Below are 17,888 nucleotides of genomic sequence, written 5' to 3' on the forward strand. Positions count from 1 at the left end.
CCCAGTTCCTGTGTTGATGGCATTTGGAAGGAAGGTCTTTGAGCAATGATTAAGATTAGACGTTAACATGCAACATGAAGGCCCTGGCCAGGTGCCAGAACTTTAACAAGTAGACTTCTCAGAGTGCTGAACTGGCTTCTGTTGTCTGTAGTTTATCCACTTGATGGCTTTTGATTGGAGAAACATAAAATGGACCAGGAGACTGACATGACTCAAAATCTTCTCTTGATCTTTCTTCAGTCACTAGAATGCTGTGTGTGTCCCTTTGCTTTCTAAGTGAACCCAAACTTCTTAGTTTAACACATAAAGCCTTTAAGATATGGCCCATAATGTTAATCATCTATTACACTTGCTCTTTCCATTTCATTCATTCACTCTTTCATTTATTCACTATGTTAGGGGTTTGTTTTGTTGCTGTTGGTTGGTTGGTTGGTTTGTTCGTTTTGAGACAATTTAGCTATGGACCCCAGGCTGGTTTCAAACAAGTATTGATCCTCCTGCTCTGTCTTTTGACTTGTAGGATTTTAGGTTTGCACCATGGTGCCGAGCTCTTTTATTATTATTATTATTATTATTATTATTATTATTATTATTATTAATTTTAAAAACATTTAAAATCTCACGATAAAGGTATCACTTGAACTTGTGATGATCCTCCTGCCTCTACCTGTTAAGTGCATGGATTGCAATGGACATCCCAACCTATTCTTTCCATTTAGAAATGGGTGCCCAGGCTATCTGGGTTTCTGCAGCCCATGATTTCTCAGTTCAGATACTGTTTTACGTGGGAAATCTCTGACCCCCTCATTGGTTCCGTTCTCCCACTGTGATCCTGCTTCCCAGAGCTGGTCTATCTCTTAGGACAAATGTCAATAACTGATTAGCAGTTTGTTCAGTCTTCAACTGCCCTGCATGAAACATGATTTCCCATCTCTGGACACCCGGCTTGACAGGAAACATCATAGATGTTTGTTGTGTGTATGTGTGTTGGAGGGGGTGGGTAGGCCAACCAAAGACTTTCTCAGAGGCTCTGTTGAAAAGATAAGAGGAACTTTAGTTCTGTGTCCTTGTTCAGGGGTGAATCTGGCAAGCCCAGTCTGAGGCTGGAGCCAATACCTTGAAAGAGTCAAAGCTGCAGTTTCTGGTGACATGGTTTTTTATTCCTTGTTTTGATGATCAACTTCTAACACAGCTATGTCTAAGGCATCGTGTGTTCTTTTCAACAGCATTATCTGGCTCTCTGCTGAGCTTGGCGGTTTTCCCCCCACTGCTAACAGTATAAAAGATGTGAACTTCTTAACAAACTTTCTTAGTGTAAGTCACCAGCTGATACAAGACCTCTTGGTTCCAGTTACTTCTCTTGTCTTCTTCATTTCTCATCCCGATTCCTCCCATTCGATACTTTTCTGTTTGGGACTCTTATTCGTGAAGGTTCAGGTCAGTATGTTGAGTGTCAGTGAACAATAGTAAGTATAGTAAGTATCTGTCTAGCCTGTGTGTTTCCATATATGATGACAACTTTGGGGTCAGTTACCCCCTCTTCAGTAAGCTGTCAGAAGGTCTTAACTCCGGCTCTATGCTTCCAGGTATTTTACAGTGATCCACCGCTCAAGCAAAGGGTTCGGACGTTTGCCAGTTTCCTATAATGAAAGCACCAGGGAAAGTGCTACTAAGGTAACTGTGATATTCACCTGTATAAGTGCAGGGGAAGGACCTACTATGACTCCATTAGTCACAAAGCACTCTGCACTCTTCGTTTGCCCCTGTGTTTCCTGCTTCAGTTTCATGCTGCTGCTTGGGGTGAATTAAACCTGTAACTGGAACAGAACTGGCCAAACTTATGCTTCTGTCTTCCCGGTCCTCCCTTATTTTTTTTCCATAATCTTTTGTTGTTTTTAGACTGAGTCTTGAAATTATTTGCCTGTTGTAATTGTCGTCTTGAAGGATTACTGCTGAGTAAGCTCACTCTTTCTAGTTCTTTCTGTTTTTGTTTTTATTTTTTGGTTTTGGTTTTTCTCTGTGTAGTCCTGGCTGTCCTGTAACTCACTCTGTAGACCAGGCTGGCCTCGAACTCAGAAATCAGCCTGCCTCTGCCTCCCAAGTGCTGGGATTAAAGGCGTGCACCACCACGCCCGGCTCTAGTTCTTTCTGAATTCTGGCTGGCTGGTTCAACACAGCTATTCTGATTCAAATCTCCTTTTCAAGCTGGCTTCTCTCAGCTTCTGACTGAATTGTTCTGCCTGGCTTCATACTCACTTTGGCAATCTCTTCTAATCTTCTGGCTCCTCTTCATCCTCTGGCTCATTCTGATATCACCTATGTCTAGCTTGTTCTCTCTGCAACCTATTTCTGTAAAACTGTCCAGGTAAAACTCTCTCACACACACACACACACATGCACATGCACACGCACACACACACACACACACACACACACACACACACACACACGCCCTAAACCTCCCCACTCTCTCTGCCATACTTTCTCAGGTTACCTCTCTTTCCTGACTATTCTTGTGAAAGTTGGGCATGCATCCTATCTCTGACTTATTCTATCAAATCTTTCTCTGATTCGCCACTTTGTCTGCCCCTCAAATAGATGTCACTTCAAACATAGTATATACTAAGATCTTTCAGCCATAGGGATTAAAGGTATGTCATTCCAGCTGGTTCATATAGACACAGAAAGTCTTTGGATGTGATCTCTTGCCAGAGCAACCATGTTGCTGACTTAAAATTCCTCTATAGTGTCTCATGTATTTCAGGCTTATTTCAGATTCTTCTTAGCTGAGGATGACATTGTACTTCTGATCCCCCTGCCTCTACTTCCCAAAAGCTGGGATTATTTGCAGCATTGAGAACTGAATCCGGATAAGAGCATAACCACAGCCCCAGACACACCATCACAAGTCTTTTGTTTTGTTGTGTTTATTATTGATTGATTGATTGATTGATATTTTCTTCATTTACATTTCAAATGCTATTCCCAAAGTCCCCTATACTCTTCCCCCACCCTGCTCTCCAACCCACTCACTCCTGCTTCCTGGCCCTGGCATTCCCCTGTACTGGGAAATATGATCTTCAAAAGACCAAGGGCCTCTCCTCCCATTGATGGCCGACTAGGCCATCCTCTGCTACATATGCAACTAGAGACACAGCTCTGGGGCGTACTGGTTAGTTCATATTGTTGTTCCTACTATAGGGTTGCCAACACCTTTAGCTCCTTGGGTACTTTCTCTAGCTCCTTCATTAGAGGCTCCATGTTCCATCCAATAGATGACTGTGAGCATTCATTTTTGTATTTGCCAGGCACTGGCATAGCCTCACAAGAGAGAGCTAGATCAGGGTCTTGTCAGCAAAATCTTTCTGGCATATGCAAAGGTGACTGAGTTTGGTGGTTGTATATGGAATGGATCCCTGGGTGGGGCAGTCTCTGGATGGTCCTTCCTTCCATCTCAGCTCCAAACTTTGTCTCTGTAACTCCTTCCATGGGTATTTTGTTCCCCATTCTAAGAAGGAGTGAAGTATCCACACTTTGGTCTTCCTTCTTGAGTTTCGTGTGTTTTGCAAATTGTATCTTATATCTTGGGTATTCTAAGTTTCTGGGCTAATATCCACTTATCAGTGAGTACATATCATGTGTGTTCTTTTGTGATTGGGTTACTTCACTCAGGATGATATCCTCCAGATCCATCCATTTGCCTAAGAATTTCATGAATTCATTGTTTTTAATTGCTGAGTAGTACTCCATTGTGTAAATGTACCACATTTTCTGTAACCATTCCTCAATTGAGGGACATCTGGGTTCTTTCCAGCTTCTGGCTATTATAAATAAGGCTGCTATGAACAGTGGAGCACGTATCCTTATTACAAGTTGGAACATCTTTTGGGTATATGCCCAGGAGAGGTATTGTGGGATCCTCCGGTAGTACAATGTCCAATTTTCTAAGGAACCTCCAGACTGACTTCCAGAGTGGTTGTACAAGCTTGCAATCCCACCAACAATGGAGGAGTGTTCGTTTCTCTTTCTCACATCCTTGCCAGCATCTGCTGTCACCTGAATTTTTGATCTTAGCCATTCTGACTGGTGTGAGGTAGAATATCAGGGTTGTTTTGGTTTGCATTTCTCTGATGATTAAGGATGCTGAACATTTTTTCAGGTGCTTCTCAGCCATTCCATATTCCTCAGTTGAGAATTCTTTGTTTAGCTCTGTACCCCATTTTTTAATAGGGTTATTTGATTTTCTGGAGTCCATCTTCTTGAGTTCTTTATATATAACGGATATTAGTCCCCTATTTGATTTAGGATTGGTAAAGATCCTTTCCCAATCTGTTGGTGGCCTTTTTGTCTTATTGACAATGTCTTTTGCCTTACAGAAGCTTTGCAATTTTATAGGTCCCATTTGTCGATTATCAATCTTACAGCACAAGCCATTGCTGTTCTGTTTAGGAATTTTTCCCCTGTGCCCATTATCTTCCAGTCTTCTCCCCACTTTCTCCTCTATAAGTTTCAGTGTCTCTGGTTTTATGTGGACTTCCTTGATTCACTTAGACTTGAGCTTTGTACAAGGAGATAAGAATGGATCAATTCACATTCTTCTACATGATAACCTCCAGTTGTGCCAACACCATTTGTTGAAAATGCTGTCTTTTTTCTACTGGATGGTTTTAGCTCCCTTGTAAAAGATCAAGTGACCATAGGTGTGTGGGTTCATTTCTGGGTCTTCAATTCTATTCCATTGGCCTACCTTTGTGTCGTTGTACCAGTACCACACAGTTTTTATCACAATTGCTCTGTAGTACAGCTTGAGGTCAGGCATGGTGATTCCACCAGAGGTTCTTTTATTGTTGAGAATAGTTTTTGCTATCCTAGGTTTTTTGTTATTCTAGATGAATTTGCAAATTGCCCTTTCTATCAGTGAAGAACTGAGTTGGAATTTTGATGGAGATTGCATTGAATCTGTAGATTGCTTTTGGCAAGATAGCCATTTTGACTATATTGATCCTGCCAATCCATGAGCATGGAGATCTTTCCATCTTCTGAGATCTTCTTTAATTTCTTTCTTCAAAAACTTGAAGACCTTATCATACAGATCTTTCACTTCCTTAGTTAGAGTCACGCCAAGGTATTTTATATTATTTGTGACTATTGTGAATGATGTTGTTTCCCTACTTTCTTTCTCAGCCTGTTTATCCTTTGTGTAGAGAAAGACCACTGATTTGTTTGAGTTAATTTTTTTTCCATTTTTTATTAGGTATTTAGCTCATTTACATTTCCAATGCTATACCAAATTGAGTTAATTTTATATCCAGCTACTGCACTGAAGCTGTTTATCAGGTTTAGGAGGTCTCTGGTGGAATTTTTGGGGTCACTTATATATACTATCATCTGCAAATAGTGATATTTTGGTTTTGTTGTATTTTTAGGCAGACTCTTACTATGTAGCCTGGCCCGGCCTCAAAGCTTTCTTGTGCCCCAGTCTTACCAGTGTTAGAGTTTCAGGTGTGCACCAGGTCTAACCTCTTCTTTTTCTTGTCCTCTCTATTTCCTTTTCCCTCTTCTTCCTCCTTCCTGCTTCTTGTCAGGTTAGGGTCTTGCCATGTAGTCAGATTGGACTCTGAGTCAGAATTGTTCAGTCTCCCTGGGATTACAGGTCCACGCGGTATGCTTTTCCTCTGCTTCGTCTTTTAACAACCCTACTCCATCTACAGGGTGTTCTAAGTTTAAAGACATCACTCTGTAATCATCTTTTTTCTTTTTCTTTTTTTTATCATTTCATATGGATTCAGCCACAAAAAAGAATGTGTCTTTAACAGTAATCCCCAGAGGTCATGGACTAATTGATTTTGATGAGGGTGAAGAGAAAACAGAGATGAGTGTTATTGGGAGGAAGACCCACCTTCCTTATGGATAGGCTTTTGCCCCTGAAGATGGAGCTCTGAGCAGAGAAGACTGTTTTCCTCAGTACCAGTCACCAGCAGCAGGTTGAACCTGATACAGATGACTGGGTAGCCTGATAATCATCCTCACAGATACAGTGGTGTTCATAGACTTGAGAGACAGAGGGGCTCCTTCATGACTCAGGGGCCTCTACTCAGGAGACAGAAGAGTCTTCCCAGACTCATTTGCAGGATGAGTGAGAGTGAAGCAGCCAGTGAGTTTACTGATGAAGCAGAAAGACAAGAGGCACTCGAATGGAGTCAGGTACCTGCATCAGGAGAGGAATGTCCATATAGCCCTCAGCAGTAGTGTGTGTGACCTGGGGGGCATGAGGATAATACACTGTACTGAGTTTAGGTGCCAAGGAAAGTGTGTACTGCTGTGATCCCTGTCTTATCTACAGAACTTGAAGAGGAGACAGTTTGAAGGTGTTCTGTGCATGCTTGGTCCTGGAGCAGGGCATGCTAGTAAAGAGAAATTGTTCATCACTGGATCCTTACTAACAACTCCATCACAAAGAGGGTAAACTGAGGCTTATGTCATCAGCCATGTTAGACAGTTGTGTTCGGGATGCCCTCAGAAAGGCCTGCTCAGCTCCTTTCTTTCAGGCTATAGAGCTCATTACACAGAAGCTCCAGGGTGTGATCCAGTGAGATGGAAATTAGAAGCAGGGGAATGAGAAGGAGGCTCCCCTTTCTCATGCATCCCTTTCCTAACTAGCTGTCCTGCCTTAGGCCACCAGGAATAAATGTATTTCCTTCTGATACTGTATGCCTCCCTGGTGTTCAGGACAGCAGCTAGCAGCCCAGAACTTGAAACTCCAGTGACTCAATTACTAAGCATTTTTTAGAGAATCAGTTTGCTTTCTTTTTGTTTTACTTTTGATCTGCTCGGGCTGTGTATCCTAGTCTCACATCAAAACACATGTATTGCATGAATATTAGCACAACTTATGGCCAACTATTACCCATAACGAGTTTTCTGTAGCAAATAAATATCCAGGTATTGCTCTCTAGAAAAATTGCAACTGCTAGTCCTTACTGTGTAAGAAATGAAATAGATGCCCCCTCCCAGCTATCCCATTTGTTCTGGCCTATACAAAGTTTGATATTCACTCTGTTCAAATATATAAAGTTAAACGAGAATGATGCTACAGTTTTGTGATGATTTGAAGAGAATGGCCTCCAAATACTCCTATATTTGAATATTTGAACCCTAGTTAGTATAACTGTTTGGGAAGGATTAAGAGGTGTGGCCTCATTTGAGGCAGTAGGAGGTACACCACTGGTGGTGGGTTTAGGGTTACAACAGATTGTACCATTCCCAAAGTGCATTCTGTCTCATGCTTGCTGTTGGAGTTGTGAACTTAAGTTTCTGCTTGAATATTGGCTCTGACTTCCCTCCTTGACAGACTGTGATCAGGAAATGTAATCTGAAAGAATCCCTTTGTAGCTCTTCATTGCTTTTGGTCATGGTGCTCATCACAGTAAGAGAAAAGCAACCTACAAGAGTAATATGATTTTTTTCCAGCTATTTCAGATAGAATGCTCTCACTCACTATGGAGTTTTCTCTGAGTTCATTATTGTTATGTGTGAAGGGAACTGTTTGTTGTATGTTGACTTTGTATCTTGCAAATTTACTTCTATTGATTGTAAGTCTGAACTGTTTCTGGTAGAGAATCAAGGATCTTTTAATTATATACCATGTCATTCACAAATAGGAATAAGTTGACTTCTTCCTTTCCTATTTTCTATCCTTTGTATTTGAGCACTACATTGACTAAGAGGTGATAGTGGACATCCTTGTCTCATTCTTGAAGTTATAGAAAGTGATTTCAGCTTTCCCCATGTAGGATACTGTTGGCTATAGACTTATTGCACATGGTGTTTATTACTTTGAAGAACGGTCCATCCATTCTTCATTTATCCAGACCTTTGTTCATGAACGCACGTTGAGCCTTATCAAATGATTTTTCTGCATCTGTCCAGAAGACCATGCGATTTTTTTTCTTGAGTTTATTGATCTACACATGTTGAATTATCCTTGCATCTCTAGGATAAAGTCTAAATGATATAACCTTCATAATGTGTTCCAGAATTGGGTTTGCTAGTATTTATCTAATAAGAGAAAGAGTGTTCCTTACAACTTCAATCTCATTGCTGGTGTCTGAGCTTGGGTTTTATTGCTGAGAGGGATACCATGACCAAGACAATTATTATAGAGGAAAACATTTAATTAGGGCTAGTTTATAGTTTCAGAGGTTTAGTTCATTATCATCATGGTAGGAAGCATGGCACTGTGCAGGCTGACTTGGTGCTGGAAGAGTCAAGAGTTCTACATCTTGAACCGAAGGCAGCCAGAAGGAAACTGGCTTCTGCAGACAGTCAGGAGGAGACTCAGTTCCACACTGGGCATAACTTGAAAAGCATAGGACCTCAAAGGGCACCAGTACAGTGTTGAACTTCCTCCAACAAGACCACACCTATTCCAACATGGCTACACCTACTCCAACAAGACCATACCTCCTAATAGTAGCACTTCCGTATTTAAACCACCATATCTGGTAATGGCTCTATTGAAGTTATTTATATTCTGGCTTCAGTTTTGGTAAGTTGTATGCATTTAGAAATTCATGCATTTCTTTGAAAGAACCTAGTGGGGAAACCCCCACTCAACTCCCGATTCGGTGTGCACCCAAGAATCACGAACAGACCATCCTGATGTAAATACACGAGGTAGTTTAATGGCGGAGCTCCTGGTCGAAACTTATCTCATGCAGGAGACAGTGGATTCAACCACGAGGCTTGGAAGATAGGGGTTTTTATAGAAATGGGTCTGGGGCTGGGGGAGGAATTGGCGCGGTTTCACATGATTAGTTCATTTAAACATCAGCAGACTGTACATGCAGATAACATTTAACTTAGGTCAGAAGGGCGGGAGATAGGGAGGCACCCGGCCAGTCCGGACATGTCATTCTCTTTATCTTTATGGCCAAGCAGCCTCAGGAATGTCTGAACGACGGGCCTGCCTGGGCATGTCCTGGCCTGTTCTGCTATGTTCTCAGCCCCAGGTTTCAAAGCTCACAAACAACTCTTTGGGCTATTTGACATAAATTACATTGAAAGACCCCCGAAGGGAGACCCTCACTCAAGCCTCGGGACAGCCGCGGACCCAAGAAGACACTGAGACCGAACTCAAAATGTTGAAGGCAAGATTTAATAAAGCAGCAGCATGAAAGCATGAAAGCACATAGACCAGAGCTCTGGGGTCGAAACTCATACACCTAGTGGTGTAGAGGAGAATCGACGACCAGCCAAATTTTTCACAAGCTTATATAGGAAAACTCAAGGGGGGAGAGCGGGGTAGGGAAAGTACAAGTTTACATAACTAAGGGGTTCTGCCAAGGGACAAGGGGTTCTGCCAAGGGATTCTACGTAACTAAGGGGTCATGTCCTATTATTTGGCAATGTACCCGGTTCATTCTGAGGTTGTTCCAGGAGGCCCTTATCTCAAAAATGTTCTTGGAACAGTCTTTAGTTGGGAGGGTTCGAACTCTAGGGTGAGGAGTTCAGGAATGCATTCTGGGGTGAAGAGTTCAAGAGTGTCCTGGGAACACTCTCTAGATGGGAGGGGTCGGGCTCTGGGGTGAGGAAGAGTTCAGTAATTTTTTATTCTTCATTCCCCACTCCTTTTAGGAAATAGCTCTAATCTTAGAGCGAGTTTTCAACCTCCTGAAGGACCCGATATTGTTGCCTTAGTACCATAACCTGTACTGCATTTATCCTTTCTCTAATAAAAGCTACTAACTTATTAAGGATGCAGGGGCCAAAAGTAAGCAAAAGCATAAGAGTAATCAAAGGTCCTGCTATGGTGGAGAGGAGAGTGGTGAGCCAAGGGGACTTATTAAACCAGCTTTCGAACCATCCTTGTTGGCTTTCTCTTTCTCTTTTACGTATATCTAGGCGTTCTCTAAGTTTGGCCATAGAATCTTTGATTACTCCTGAATGGTCAACATAAAAACAACATTCTTCTTTTAGGGCAGCACAGAGTCCTCCTTCTTTAAGGAATAATAAGTCTAATCCCCTTCTATTCTGTAGCACCACTTTGGACAGGGAAGTTAAAGATTCTTCTAATTTGGTTATAGACTGTTCTATAGTTCTAAGATCAACATCCATAGCTGCACGTAGTTCTTCATAATATTGGGGGGTCTTAATTAAGGCAGCGGTTCCTGTACCTACTCCAGCTGCTACTCCTAATCCTAATAGAACTGCCAAAGTTAAGGTAACGGGCTCTCTTCTCCAGCGGACCCGATGCTCAAATTTGTCTAAAAAGGAGCTATCATCATGATACAGGAGTCTAGGAATAAGCTGAACCAAAATGCAGAAATCTTTGGAACTATTAAAAACAGACATAGACACACAAGGAGTGAGACCGGTATTGCAAGCCCATACTGTGTCTAAGGGGGGTACTAGATACTGACCACTTTTGCTAGACTGGATGTTCTGGGTCTGATTACAGAGGTGCCCTTTATCCTGAGGTACCTGGCCCAAACAAAGCCCTCTTCCTGAAACTGCTGCTAGAGTCAACTTTCTGTTTTCTCCCCAAAGACATTGAGAATGATCTGAAGTAATATTATAAGTCCTGATCTGAGCTATTCCTTCATAATAAGGGGGGCTAGAGGTATAGCATAACCAGCATGATTGAGTCATATTAGGGTTAGTTCTATTTAAAGCTAAAAAAGCTCCCTGGACTAGACTGACCAGACGGTTCTCTGTACCTAGGGGCGGTGGGGAAGCCAAGGTAGGCTTTATGAGGGGAATATTAGTCCCTAGGGAGGGTACCACTGTGTTGGGCTGTGGAGTTGGTGGAGCTGGTACGGCTGGGACCTTTGGGGGAGCCGGTACGACTGGGGGCCCTGTTCTATAAGGACCTTGTTGGGCCCAACGAGTGTCACCGCCGGGTCCCTCACTGTCAGCCTGATCGTGAAAATGAACCCAGGATCTCTTAGTGGAATGTATACTCGCCAACCCCACCTATTTCCTTTAAGCCAACTTAGACGGTGTTGTTTCCCTTTCTCGGTGAACTTTATAAGTAGGGGGTTGCAGTATTTACCTTTGCATGGTCCTGGGGGGCTGTTTTTAAAAGCGCACCCATTCTCTGGATATTTATAGGGGTTTCTTTCTCCTTGGTTTGACTTATCATAGCCACTTCCTCGTTTTACCGTGATTAGGTCCCAGTCAGAGGAGGGCTTCCAGTAAGCTTCCCCTGTCGTTTCACATGACCATTTACCACAAAAGTAATCTGATGCCCCTCCACATTCTCGTTGAAGCCTTTTGCTCTGACCCTGACCAGGGCAAACATAAAATTGTGCAGCTCTAAGATTAGCTCAGTAAAACTGCCCCGAACACCCATATGTGCTCCCTATCCCGTTTGGGACACACCGCTCTTCAGGGGGTGGGTTACTAAGATCGGTATGATCGGGGAGGTCCCAATTGGGGGATCCTGCCGCTAACTTACAGATGTCAGGTGTGAGATCAGGCCACCAAGTCCAGAGGGGATGGACTGCAGTGGTTGCCCACACAATGTTTCCCTCCTCATTAAGCACTTCCCAAGACTGTTGAATTGGAGCATGAGGGTTATGGTTCCCTAGGCTCAGGGTGGCGCCTGAGGCGCAAACGAAGCTTAAGAGGATTGTTAGTGGCTGCCACTGTCCAATTGTCTTCGTGGTTTTCTTCATCTTGACTGGCGGCCCTCTTGACGTGGGAGGCGTGGATCCAGGAGGCAATCCCGTCAACTTTTACCGCAGTAGGGGTTGTCAGTAACACCAAATAGGGTCCCTTCCACCATGGTTCGAGGCTGCCGGTTCAATGCCGTCTGACCAAGACTTTGTCTCCAACTCGGAACCCGTGGGGTACTGCGGTGGTCCCTGGGGTATAGGCTGCCTTCAGTTGGTCCCAAATTTGGGTCTAATCACTTCTAGGGCCTTTAAATGAATAAGCAAAGAGGAGGGTAAGACAGGGTCAGAGTCGGAAACCAATGTTCCACCAGCTTCCATTAAAGGGGGAGGTCCTCCATACAGAACTTCAAAAGGAGTGAGCCCAAAACGTCCAGGGGTGTTTCGGGCTCGGAAGAGCGCAAGAGGAAGGAGAGCCACCCAGTCTTTCCCGCCGGTCTCAATGGCTAATTTAGTCAAGGTCTCTTTTAAGGTCCTATTCATCCTCTCTACCTGTCCTGAGCTTTGAGGGCGGTAAGCACAGTGTAATTTCCAATCGATGCCCAACTGAGTGGCCAAGCCCTGACTTACCTGGGCAACAAAGGCTGGTCCATTGTCGGACCCGATTACCTTAGGGATTCCAAATCTTGGCAGGATTTCTTCAAGGATCTTCTTGGCCACAATCTGGGCAGTCTCAATTTTAGTGGGAAACGCCTCAACCCATCCTGAAAAAGTGTCTACAAATACTAACAGATACTTGTTACCATACATTCCAGGTTTAACTTCAGTAAAATCTACCTCCCAATACACTCCAGGACGGTCTCCCCGTTGTCTCTTTCCAGGTTCTTTGTAGGCTCTAGTCGCATTAGTGAATGCACATGGTTTGCAGGAGTCTATAATCTTTTGAGCCACTGACTTCAGGTTGGGGACTTGGTATCGGGAATTTTTAATTAGTCTCATCATTTTTTCAACTCCCAGGTGGGTGAATTGGTGTAGTCCTTTCACAAATTTTATTCCTTCTTCGGAATTCTATTTTCCCTTCAAAAAAGTATGGGAGGGGATCACTGGTCCACAATAGCTCTTTTATGTTATACCTCTCATCCTCAGGGCTTTTGGGCGGATCACCTTTTTCAGTTAAGATCATGGCCCCTTGAGCAACTTGTTTTGCCACTGAGTCTGCCATTCGGTTGCCCTTGGCCACCAAGTCTTCTCCTCTTTGGTGGCCGGGGCAGTGGATGATGGCTACCTTCTTAGGTGCATGTATGGCTTCCAACAGGGCCAGAATTTCTTCTTTGTTTTTAATGTCTTTACCAGCCGAAGTCAATAGCCCTCGCTGCCTGTAGATGGCCCCATGGATGTGTGCGGTAGCAAAAGCATAGCGGCTGTCAGTGTAGATGTTAACGATCTTACCTTTAGCCTCTCGGAGGGCTTGTATAAGCGCTATAAGTTCAGCCTTTTGTGCCGACGTTCCTTCAGGCAAAGCGCTTGCCCAAATTACCTTTTTCCCGTCCACCACCACAGCTCCAGCCTTTCGCTTCCCCTCTATCAGGAAACTGCTGCCGTCCGTATACCAACTGGGAGCTCCAGGCCAGGGTTGGTCAGTCAGGTCTCTTCTGGTCCCAGTTTCTTCAGCGAGGATGTCTGTACATTGATGTACTGGGACGGAATCATTTGTTAGAGGGAGAAGGGTAGCTGGGTTGAGGATGGCAGGGGGTGCAAAGGTTACACGCTCATTTAGCAGCAAGCTCTGATAGTGTGTCATTCGGGCATTTGTCATCCATCTGTCAGGTGGCTGCCGCACGATACTTTCCAAGGCATGAGGGGCTACAACAGTCACCTGTTGTCCCATTGTCAATTTGTCAGCATCTTTGATCAGCAGGGCCACTGCCGCAATAGCTTTCAGACATGTGGGCCATCCACTAGCAACGGGATCTAATTTCTTTGACAAATAGGCTACAGGTCTCTTCCAGGGTCCCAGTGCTTGTGTCAACACTCCCCTGGCTACGCCCGCTCTCTCGTCCACATATAGGACGAAAGGCTTAGTCAAGTCTGGTAATGCTAGTGCGGGGGCAGTCATTAGAGACGACTTGATAGCCTCAAAAGCTCTTTGGTGCTCTTCTTTCCACTCAAAAGGAACCCCTTCCTTAGTCAAAGGATATAGAGGTGCCGCTAGGGTTGCAAAGCCTGGAATCCAGAGTCTACAAAAGCCAGCAGTCCCCAGAAACTCACGTACCTGCCGTGGGGTGGTTGGCGAGGGGATCATCATAACAGTCTTCTTCCGGGCTTCTGTGAGCCATCTTTTACCACCTCGGAGGGTATACCCCAGGTAGGTTACCTCAGTTTGACAGATTTGTGCCTTTTTAGCCGAAACTCGATACCCCAGGTCACTCAGTTCTGTGAGGAGCCTCTCAGTTCCCTGGTGACACAGCTCCTTCGAGGCCGCCGCGACCAAGAGATCATCCACATACTGTAGTAGGGTAAGCTGAGGGTTTCGAGCGCGAAAAGGCGCGAGATCCCGATGGAGGGCCTCGTCAAACAGGGTGGGGGAATTTTTGAACCCCTGTGGTAGCCTAGTCCAGGTTAGTTGACCAGTCTGTCCGCCCTCTGGGTCCCTCCATTCAAAGGCAAACAGGAGCTGACTCTTAGGGTGCAAGCGCAGGCAAAAGAAGGCATCTTTTAAGTCTAGGACTGTATACCATGTTCTCTCAGGTGGGAGAGAGCTTAATAAATTGTACGGGTTCGGGACTGTGGGGTGAATGTCCAGGACCCTTTTGTTAACTTCCCGGAGGTCTTGCACCGGGCGATAGTCATTAGTCCCTGTTTTTCGAACCGGCAGAAGTGGTGTATTCCAGGGGGACTGACAGGCCACTAAAACTCCTTGGTCTAGCAACCTCTGGATATGAGGCCGGATGCCCTCCCTAGCTTCCTTGCTCATGGGGTATTGTCTTACCGAGATGGGGGTGGCATCAGCTTTAAGTTCTACCACAACCGGAGGCACTTGTTTAGCCAACCCCATTCCTGCTTGTTCTGCCCAGACATTGGGGAACGCAGTTAGCCAGCCTAAAGAGACTGCATTTTTGGGTTGCTCTTCATGCAACCGATACTCTTCCTCTGTGTTGAGGACAAGGCAGGCAACGGGGGCTTTTCCCCAGCTTACTTGTGGGCCTTCTGAAGTAAATTGGACTTGAGCCTTTAGTTTGGTTAGCAGATCGCGCCCCAAGAGGGGAGCAGGACACTCAGGTATCACCAGGAAGGAATGGGTCACTATGTTCTTGTTTATCTGTAGGGCTCGTTCGGTCGTCCAGGGGTAAAATTTACTACCAGTGGCTCCAATCACCATGGTCTTTTTAGAGCCTAGCTTGCCTAGGGGGCTAGTGAGTACTGAATGCTCTGCTCCGGTGTCTATCAGGAAGTTGACGGGAGTCCCCTCCACGGACAAAGTTACCCTAGGCTCAGGGAGGGGGTCTGAGCCCCGACTTCCCTAATCATCTTCTAGGGTCAGGACCTTGGATCGCTCCCGTTTTTTAGGGCAATCTCTAGCCCAGTGTCCTTTCTCTTTGCAATAGGCGCATTGGTCTTTTTCCAGTGGTTTCTTTCTGCAACCTGGCGGTTTCACTGCCCTGTTGCCCAGGAGCCCTATTTTACCTTTTCCTGACTGTCTATCATTTACAACTGCGGCCAAAATTTTACTCAAATTTCTCTCCTGACGGCGATCCCGTCTATTTTCCCTCTCCTCCATTTCTTTCTTCTCTCTCTCCTGCCTCTCTTCTTCTGTTTCCCTCTTATGATAGACTTTCTCTGCTTCTCTTACTAAATCTTGGAGCGTATGATCTTGGAGCCCCTCCAGCCTTTGCAGCTTTTTCTTAATGTCGGGAGCGGACTGACCAATGAAGGCCATGGCTACAGCGGCTCTCTGCCCCTCTGACAAGGGGTCAAAAGGGGTGTACCTCCTATATGCCTCCATTAGACGCTCAAGGAAGACTGAGGGTGGTTCAGTCTGCCCCTGCAAGACCTCTCTTACCTTAGCCAAATTGGTGGGCCGTCTAGTGGCTCCTCTGAGACCTGCCACTAGAGTCCGGCGATAGACAAGGAGGCGTCCCCTACCTTCCGCGGTGTTGTAGTCCCAGTTGGGGCGGTTCAAGGGGAAAGCCTCGTCCACGAGGTTAGGGAGGGCAGTGGGTGTGCCGTCCTCTCCCAGAACATTTTTTCTCGCCTCCATCAGGATTCTTTCTCTTTCTTCTGTGGTAAAAAGAACCTGCAAAAGCTGCTGACAATCATCCCAAGTGGGTTGATGGGAGAACATAAGTGACTCAAGGAGCCCAGTAAGCCCAGAGGGGTTCTCTGAGAAAGGAGGGTGGTTAGTTTTCCAATTATATAAATCAGAAGAGGAAAAAGGCCAGTACTGTAAAGGAATGAGATCATTGGGTCCTGGCGCTGGCCCTCCCACATGTGCTCTAAGTGGTAAGGCAACTGTTGAATCCGGCCCCCCTTCCTCCCCGGGGCTTTGGCCTCGTCGGCTCCGAGTCCCCCCTGCCAGTCCCTGAGCCCCTCTCGCTATTGGTCCCTGTGGTGGGGCAGCTGCAGGTGGCTGCTGGGGCAGGGGATAAGGGGGAGGTTGGGAGTCCATCCAGAGGAGGTCGTCAATCTCTGGATAAATCTTGGGGGGAGCTGACGGGCTGGACTTTCCGGCTGCATCAGACTGGGCAACCGCGACCGTCAGTTTCAAAGAATTTGGGGTCCAAGGCTTGACCCACGGAGGTGGGAATTGGACGAGATTCTGCCAGGTCACAATGTAGGGGATCTGATCAGGGTGACCCCCTTCCTCCTGAAAAACAATTCGCCTGACGGCGGCGATTAGTGACAAGTCAAAAGCACCTTCTGGTGGCCAGCCCACTCCAAACGTCGGCCACTCGGAGGCGCAAAAGGTCTGCCACGGACCCTTTCTGACCTCCACCGACTGGTTGTGGGCTCTGACCTGCACCTCCTTCCAATGCTCCAGAGTTAGAGAAAGGGGAGTGGACACAGATTGTCCCATTTCTAGAATAATAGTAGACACAACAAGAGCGAACACGAGACTAAGACAAAAAAAGAAACCAAAAGCGGCGGCGACTTTGCGTCGACCACAAGCAACTCAGAGAATCAGATGGCCTTTCTAAGGCCGGCCGATTGAGACCCTCTGCACGAGGTGGGACTCGAACCCATGATCTCGCAACAAGGCACGAAGTGGGACTCGAACCCACGATCTCGCAACCCCAGATGGTCTCTTGGCCTCCAAAGGGGTCCACCAGGCGTCCCTGGTCCTCCCCTGTTCCTCCTGGGATGTCTCCCAGGGCAAACGGATGGTGGACACCTGGACACGTCTATCCTTATCCACCCCGCGTTCCCTCTCGGAGCGCGGTCTCACTGAGCGTCCGCAAAACCGAAACTGCGATCGCACCAAACTTAGAAACAGATCACAGACACCAGACCAAGACAGAACAAAGAATCTTACCTTAAAGTGGGTCTAGGGTCTCTGGGTGGTCGCGCAAATCCCGGACGAGCCCCCAAATGAAAGACCCCCGAAGGGAGACCCTCACTCAAGCCTCGGGACAGCCGCGGACCCAAGAAGACACTGAGACCGAACTCAAAATGTTGAAGGCAAGATTTAATAAAGCAGCAGCATGAAAGCATGAAAGCACATAGACCAGAGCTCTGGGGTCGAAACTCATACACCTAGTGGTGTAGAGGAGAATCGACGACCAGCCAAATTTTTCACAAGCTTATATAGGAAAACTCAAGGGGGGAGAGCGGGGTAGGGAAAGTACAAGTTTACATAACTAAGGGGTTCTGCCAAGGGACAAGGGGTTCTGCCAAGGGATTCTACGTAACTAAGGGGTCATGTCCTATTATTTGGCAATGTACCCGGTTCATTCTGAGGTTGTTCCAGGAGGCCCTTATCTCAAAAATGTTCTTGGAACAGTCTTTAGTTGGGAGGGTTCGAACTCTAGGGTGAGGAGTTCAGGAATGCATTCTGGGGTGAAGAGTTCAAGAGTGTTCTGGGAACACTCTCTAGATGGGAGGTGTCGGGCTCTGGGGTGAGGAAGAGTTCAGTAATTTTTTATTCTTCAACATGAATCACAGGTCTCAAGTTTTATTTTCTTTCATTTTCTTGGCATTCCAGGTTTTCGAATAAAACTGTTCAGAGATTATCCTAATGATGATATAGATTTTACTGGACTTTTCTTTTACTTCTCT

At 45.7% G+C, this 17,888-nt stretch overlaps 1 protein-coding gene and 1 pseudogene across 4 annotated transcripts in view; both read right to left on the bottom strand.

Annotated features, from left to right (window-relative positions):
• Positions 1–17,888, bottom strand: part of Eci2 (enoyl-Coenzyme A delta isomerase 2) — a 49,368-nt gene that overhangs the window by 18,328 nt on the left and 13,152 nt on the right. The gene's annotated exons all lie outside the window — the stretch shown is intronic.
• Positions 1,575–16,689, bottom strand: Gm46408 (annotated as a pseudogene).

This window comes from Mus musculus, chromosome 13, assembly GCF_000001635.26.
Source record: "Mus musculus strain C57BL/6J chromosome 13, GRCm38.p6 C57BL/6J".
In the NCBI taxonomy this organism is placed as follows: domain Eukaryota; kingdom Metazoa; phylum Chordata; class Mammalia; order Rodentia; family Muridae; genus Mus; species Mus musculus.